We start from the raw sequence: 8,118 nt of genomic DNA, 5'->3' as shown, positions 1-8,118 counted from the left end.
AGTCAAATTTCTGCGTCAGTTCAAATTCCAGCTGAGGCAACTTAATGAAATTGTCTTCATTATTTATTACAGGAGTTCCGTCCTCTATCGTAACATGCTGGGACACGTTTAGACAGTTTAAACTAAATATACGGTTGATTGTAGAGGAAAAGTTCATTCCTCCGTCGGTTGAACTTCATGAAAAGTCGTCTAAACTCAAAAAGATTGATGCAAACAGGTAACAATCGCTAGAATCCATTCTTGTTTTGAAGCGCTATGAGATGACTATAATATGCGCTATACAAAGAAAATTGAATTGAATTGAATTCCACTGATTTTGTGTAAATATGGACACAGATTGAAGGAGGCAGTGAAGCTTTTGGGTGAGTTTTTGTCAACCTTAGAACCTCTTCATTAGATATTAGAGGCATAAAGCTTAAACCTGTAATCAGATCCTCATTTTTATTTGACTTTTCATTTCCTTTTTTAAGTCTCTTTTATTCCTTTCCATAATGTTTCTACCTTTTTTTTGTTGGTTTTACACGTCACACTGTCTTTTTATTTCGTCTGAACTCTGAAATTTTTGTCTCCATTTTTCCGCCTTTTTAATGATAAAATATGGATTTTTATTGTGTTGACATATGACAGTTGTGCACTCTGCTTGTGTTGTGTTACAGTCTGACACTCTGGGCGTCCATCCGGCGGTCAGTTAGAGGTTCTCTTGCTGCATTTAAAACATTCATCACCGCCCTCCTCCCCTGATTTGTACCAGTGAATTATTAAACCCTTACCTATTTTTCAATTATTCAAATAGTTGTTCTTTCCCTTTTTTTCCTTCTTCTTTCATTTGATTAATCCGGGTTTACAAGCCGATCCGAGCGTTGGTTCTAGAGTCTCCCAACAGTCCTCTAGAACATTATTTAAAGCTCTAAAGTAGAACTTGTCTTATGAGACCTTTAAACTTCTCTAGATCAAGTTTTCAATTCAGGTTTAAGCAACAGTTCCTGGTTCTGGGGTTTAAATGAGATCAAATATGTTCTAATCATTGTTTCAATCAAATATTTACAAAACGTTTCAACATTATTTTTTATTTAATACGTTAATATCATGTTTTAATGCCAGCGTTCAGAGGACGATGTCAGGAGCACAGATTATGTTCCGTGATGAGACAGAAGGAACGTTCTCAAACCAACATTAAAGAAGCAATTTACAAACGTTATCGAGGCCTCAGATGTTTTCTATAAAAGGTTCCTGTACAGCGATATAGTAAGAATGTTTTATAACGTTCCTGTAACGTAATATATTAAAGGTAGAACGTTTTGCCTTTTTGTTGACAGAACATACAAAACGTTCTTCTTTAAGACGTTTACAGAATGAAAATAAAGAAAACATGTTCTCTACAATATATTCCAAAAAAAGTTTTTAACACCTTCGATGGTGTTTTTGTGAGATGTTCCTACACTACAATATATCAACAAAGGTGGAACATTCTGGCTGCAACGTTCTGAGGCTGTTTTGGGAACACATTATCGAACGTTCTTCTACGTTGTTCTCCAGATGCTATCAAGACCTCAGATCACAGAACGTTCTTTATGAGATGTTTTCTGGCTGTTATGTTCTAAAGATGTTTTTGAGGGAACACATTATACAACCTATGAAACGTTTCCACAATGTTCCACAATGTTAAATGATAACATAGGAAGAAGGTTCTCAGTGCGACATTTAGTTTTGAGAACCTTAGGGCATAACGGTCCAACAATGTCATCACCAAATGTTTTTAGAACATCTTTGGTTATCCTACCTTTAAGAAGAACAAACTGGGAACTAAAAGAGAACTTCCTGCTGAAAACATGAGTAGAAATTTGCAGAACTTTCTCAAGACATATTTGAAATGTTGTTGAGGAACACATTATAGAACATTCTTCTTTACAACCTTCTCACAGTGTTCCATGATGACAAAGGAGGAACGCTGTCGACCCAACATCTAAAAAAAAAAAGTTCTTCCGCTGTTATCAGGGCGTCAAATGACAGAATGTATTTTGTACAGAAAGTTCTACATGGTTCCTGTAATGGAATGGATATTAAAGGTGGAACATTTTGTCTAATGTTGAAGGAACATATTATAAGACGTTTCCACAATAACAACATAGGAAGGATGTTCTCAACGCAGCATTCGAAAAACATTCTCAAGACCTCAGATGATAGGACCTTCTTTATGAGATGTTCCTGTACTGTGATGTAGTAAAGGTGGAACGTTCTGCCTGCAATGTTCTGAGAATGTTTTTGGAGATGTTGTTAAGGAACATAAAATAAGACGTTCTTCTATGAAATATTTTATAAATGTTACATAAAGAACGTTCTATCATCTGAGGCCTTGAGAAGATCTTGTCAATGCTTTTTGAACGTTGCATTGAGAACATTTTGTCGAACGACGTTCTGTAATGTGTTCCCTCAACAAAAAGACAAAATGTTCTACCTTTAAAATATCATGTTACAGGAACGTTATATAACATTCAACAATGTTCAAAAATGTTTTTAAAATGTTCGCAAGCCGTGAGATGATAGGACGTTCTTTACAAGACGTTCTTGTGCCGCAATATGTTAACAAAGGTGGAACGTTCTGCCTGCCATATTCTAAGGATGTTTTAGGGATGTTTTTGAGGAACATAATATAGAACATTCTGTTTTGTTAAATGTTACATCAAGAATGTTCTGTCATTTGAGACCTTGAGAACATCTTGGCAATGCTTTTTGAACGTTGCATTGAGAACATGTTGTTGAAGGACGTTCCGTAATGTGTTCCCTCAACAATAAGGCAAAATGTTCTACCTTTAAAATATCACGTTACAGGAACATTATATAACATTCAATAACGTTCAAAACATTTTTTCAAGATGTTCTCAAGACCTCAGGTGACAGCACGTTCTTTACGAGAGGTTCCTTTGCTGTGATATATCAATAAAGGTGGAACGTTCTGCGGGGTTCATACGACAGCTTTAACTGAATCATTGCGGTAAACGTCTCTTTTGGCTGCTTCGTGTTGCGACGGGAGACTTTGGTTCCTTATTGGCAACCACAGTTCTCAAAAAAACCCTCCCCAAACGGAACGTTCTTTATTTTCCCCTCTCTTCAGACTTTCTGTCTGTGTGGTGGGACGTTCCAGCCAGACGAGGGATCCCTTCCTCCCCTTTCTCGCTTCCTCTAAAACACGATTAATAGTTGATGGCGCGATGATAGCCGTCCCTTGTGCGCCGGCGTTGGGTTGGATGCCGGAAGCCGCGGGGAGGTGTCGCGTCTTTGTGCGTCTTCATGGGGTTCTCCGCAACTTTGTCGGGGTGATTAGGGCCACGTGTTATTGATTGGCAGGCCGCTCGAAGTGCAACATCATCATAAATAATTCTCCTGCCTTCCAGAATAAACTATCACCTTTGTTGGCCGCCCTGACGGTCTCCCATTGAAGAGCGGATGCATTTTTTATGTTTTTACTTGACCTTAATTTAAGCTGTACAAGAGCGATTTCTTATTTACGAGGTCTGGAGGAAATCAACAGATGTGCAAACCATTTACGGCACTCGGCACACACGTGTATGCATTTTCTGAGAAACATCTCTATGTTCTGTAATGTTAGTGGCACATACTGAACATATCCAGTGTGTCTGTTTTCTGATTTGCAGTCTGGATCTCCCACCAAGACACTGGATGGATCCTCCAGCTGGACCTCCTGTTCTAAAAACATTCTGAGTAATGTTTTTAGTCCCTAGAATGTTCTTTAACGACAATGTTAGACAATAATACACCAATATTCTTAAAATGTTTTCCAAATATTGCATTGAGAACGTTCTCCCTTTGTTATCAGCTTTGGGTAACGTTGCAGAAATGTTTAATAAAGATTTTATGTGTTTCCTCCGCAGGCAAAACCTTCGATAATTTATCACAATACAGAAACGTTTTGCAAAAGTCGTCCCCCAAACGTTCTCCAAATGTTGCAGTTTAATGTCGTGGTTGACTTTTAACCTCGTCAGAACATTATTGAAAATGATAAATATCCATGAATGTTCTTCACTGAAACGTTTTCTGTAAAACGTTTTCAGAACTTGTAGGTAACGTCAGTCAGCGTAGTGGGAATGTTTCTATCTAAAAAGCCACCACGATTTGCAAAAGAACTGTTTGATTTTCAATGAATTCTGCTTCATGTGTTCTTAAAAATATTTTTCCACGTTATATTGTGATTTTAGATATGCAAGTAATTTTTTTTTGCATCCTGTATATTCATTTTTACTTTATAGATTTTACAACGTCTTTGCCACCTGCATATCCTTTGTACTGCATATTACACATCGCTCAAAGTCTTCAGTACATTTTAGTGCTTTTGAGAATAATTTTGTGCCAGAAATGCTTTTAATTCAGAGCCAGATGTTGGTTCTTGACTCTTCTTGTCACTGCTATAACAAAGTAATCTCCAACAAGATATCCAATCTAATCTCTAAAGAGACAAACGTAAAATCTCAATAAAAAATGAGCAAATAACGACTTAATCAGGAATACAGTGGTGTTGGGATGAGCTTTAAGTGTCTTCTTAAACACAACATGTGTACAGATTTGACAAATGTTTGGTCTGTTTGGTGTTTGGCGTCTCTATTGAGTCGTGGTTCTCCCGTTCGGCAGCCACGAGACGACGGCTTCCCACGAGAGAGTATAAATATTTAAAGTTAATGTTGTTTTCATTGGTGTGTCACCATCTGTGAAGTCAGATGTTCAGGAATGACGAGTGTTTCAGGGGAAGGAATTTGTTCACTACACCTTAATAAAAAATAAAAATAAATTTGTTTTTACAGGCTTCTTCCAAATCTATCAAGTGTTTGTGAAGCAGGTGAGAAGAAGAAGATGAAGGTCATTCGTGCTCTCGTTCTGACATTTGTGCCGATTAAATTAGAATCCCGTCACACGAAAGTTCACCGAAAGGAACGAAGCATGAAGGGAAACGTGAACGTTCCCACAACATTGGATAACATAACCTACAAGTTCTAATAAGTCTTTTTTTTTCTTCTTCCTTGAAACGTTCCCCTAATGCAATACATAATAACAAAGGTGGAACATTCAGCCTGCAATGTTCTGGGGATGTTTGGGGATGTTGTTGAGGAAACACACCATTCTTCTATAAAACATTCTCACAATGTTCTATGATAACAAAAGGAGAACGATCTCAAAAAAATGTTTTCCAGATGTTACCGAGGCCTCCGATGACAGAACGTTCCCGTCCGGCGATGTCTATCAACAGAAGTGGAACATTTTGGCTGCGATGTTCTGAGGATGATTTGAGGGAACACGTTATAGAATCTAGAAAACGTTCCTACAATGTTCCACAGTGTTACACGATAACGAAAGAGCGGCGCAACGTTCAGGTTTGAGAACGTCGGGGCTTAACGGTCTAACAATGTTATCACCGAACACCTTTAAGAACTTCTTTATTGATTCAAGCTTTGAGAAGAACTTTCTGGGAACGTAAAGAAAACTTCCTGCTGCAAATATGACGAGAACTTCACAGAACTTTCTCAGAACGCTTTAGGAACAAACCTTGGACTAAATAAGTTATTCTTCATGCCATTTTATTAATTTTATTTTCATTATTCTGCTCTTTTAGTGTTGTTCTCCCCCCAAACATACATTCCACATAACATTTGTGATATTTTATCTTTATTTTACTTTTTGTTTTGTTTTGTTTTGGTTCCTTGTTGCTCTTTTTCAGCCAACCAATCGTATCAGATGGGGAGAAGCTTCAAGAGAGGCTCATATTTTAACCCAAACTGTGATATTTTCCTGAACTAAACCAAGTAATTTTGGTGCCTGAACCTAACCAAGCTTCTAACCGGTTATCACTGTGAAAGTGTCAAACAAAGTCGGATGTTTTTTAGACCTAAACTGAACCAGACAGCAAGTGAAAATGAAATTTAAGTCTAAAAACAATGGTCGTGTTGCTGATTTATGCCTCCATCCTGCCTTTTTTTTCCTCCTCATGTGGACTTTGTGGAAGATTTTCCGACTACAACACAGTTTGACCTTTTGGGAATGTAAATGACGAAGCAGTTTAGCTGATTAGGATGTACTTCTATAGAGATGGGGTTGTATTTATCTACGTGAAGGGCTTTATACAAACTTTATTTTTTGTGCTCGCTTGCCTTTGATTACGTAAAATATTCAGCCTCGGGTCATCTGCATGAACTCAGCTGCTGCCCTGCTTCATTCCTTTCAGCGTTTACCTCCATAAAACTTAAAAGCCGGTGATGCGAATTGGCTCAAAAGTTAATATTTTCTTGCTGAAAAGCCAACACGGCTGCCGTATCACATCGCAAACAACAAAGAGACACTAAACCCCACACGGAGGACTGGATTTAAAGAAAGAGGAGGGAAACAGTATCAAGGGAGGCCGAACGAGTGGATAAAGGCGACCGGCGAAAAGCGTCTCTAAGTGTTTTTCCTGCATGTGAAGTCAGTCCCTCCGCCTTCTGGGACGCTCCGCCGGCAGTTTGATGCCTTTGAGACGAGCTCATCCATATTACATCGTCTTTACCATGAGCTCTGATCGCTCCTCGTACAGACATGAAGGGGACGAGGAGGCAAATGGAAGGCGGCGAGGAAAGGAGGAAGGCGAGGGAGGAAATAATACGGGGGGGGAAATTAAGGATGCAGGGGAGGGAGGGCGGAGTTGGGAAAGAAAGCAGAGAAGAAAAAGGGGGGAAAGTCAGATAAAGGATGACGGGATGTTCTAAAACAGAAGAAGCGGAGATGCTTTTATGCTAAATGACACACCCAGCTCTTGAGTCATCTCTCTGTAACCCCCCACCGCCCTCCACCGACTCCCATCAACCTCCTGTCCCTCTGCATTAGGAGCCGCCTCGGGGCATACGAGGCAGAGAAATGCTGCGAGAGCGAGCAGAGTGGTGGTTTGGACGGGGGGGGATCGGCCCGCTAAGAGCTGTCATTTAAATAGAAGTTAGCTGAGGGAGTGAATGGGAGCAGCTTGGTTGGGGGTAACGCGGCGGGAGGGGGGCCAGGGCTTTACTATGAATAGTATTTTGTCCATGATGTAGTTTTACATAATTTCATCCTCTTGGACAGTGTTTTTGTTCAATAGGCACAATCCATACGTGTGTTTGAAGAGCTTCAGTTTGGCTGCAGAAGCTACTTCCAGGAGTCAAATTTAGTTTGTTTTCTTTAACTTGCAACTTCCTGTTATTTACATAATGTGCCATTTATTAATCAACAATGTAAAAATGAATGTGGAGCTCAACCATACAGAGGCACAAAGTCAGTAGAGGGAGGAGCTCGGGGTGGATGGTTGGGTCAACAAATGTTTGACTTTCACACAGAAGATTACATTTCCTACCAACACTGGTGTCTTTTAATCACAACTGCAGCTATTTATACCCATAAAGCAAGGTGCTATTATTATTATAACCTCGATGATAAGTCATCTGACTTAAATCTAGTCGTGCATGTTAACCAAATTGTTTTGTGCTTAAACCTTTTCCATTGTATTGTCAGGACATTAAATACATTTATGTTTTTAACAGTAATTTGTTAAATACAAATCGTGCTAAATGTGGCATCAGGGCAGAACACACAGATTTGTTCTTACTCATAATGTATATTTTGTAATTTTACAATGACATCAAACTGAGCAGAGAACGGCTGGTCTTAACATCTTTTGCGTGCAAATGTGGCATTTTATATGCACATTTGTTTAGCTTAGCTAGTTTTAGCTGCCCGACGTGATGTTGGAGGAGTTTTAATGTAGCTGCAGATGCTCATTGAACTCCGATGTTGTTTTTGCCATTCAGTCTGCACAAAGTCTATAGAGGGAGGAGCACGGGGTGGATGGTTGGGTCAACAAATGTCATCATAAACATGGGGTTATTACTGCTAACCTTGATGATAAAACACCTGTCCTTAATCAAGTAGTAGTTTTACCCTTTGCAATTATATAATGACATTAAACTGAGCAGGAAAGGCTAGTCTTAGCATCTTTAGCTAGCTCGTGTGGTCGTTTTTTATGCACCTTTGTTTGACTTTGTTATTTTCAGCTGCCTGACAGGATGTTGGAAGCTTTTTAATTTAGCTGCAGATGCTAATTTGAGCATT

Source organism: Stegastes partitus, unplaced genomic scaffold (genome assembly GCF_000690725.1).
Source record: "Stegastes partitus isolate 25-593 unplaced genomic scaffold, Stegastes_partitus-1.0.2 Scaffold144, whole genome shotgun sequence".
NCBI lineage: Eukaryota > Metazoa > Chordata > Actinopteri > Pomacentridae > Stegastes > Stegastes partitus.
This window is presented reverse-complemented; position numbering follows the sequence as displayed.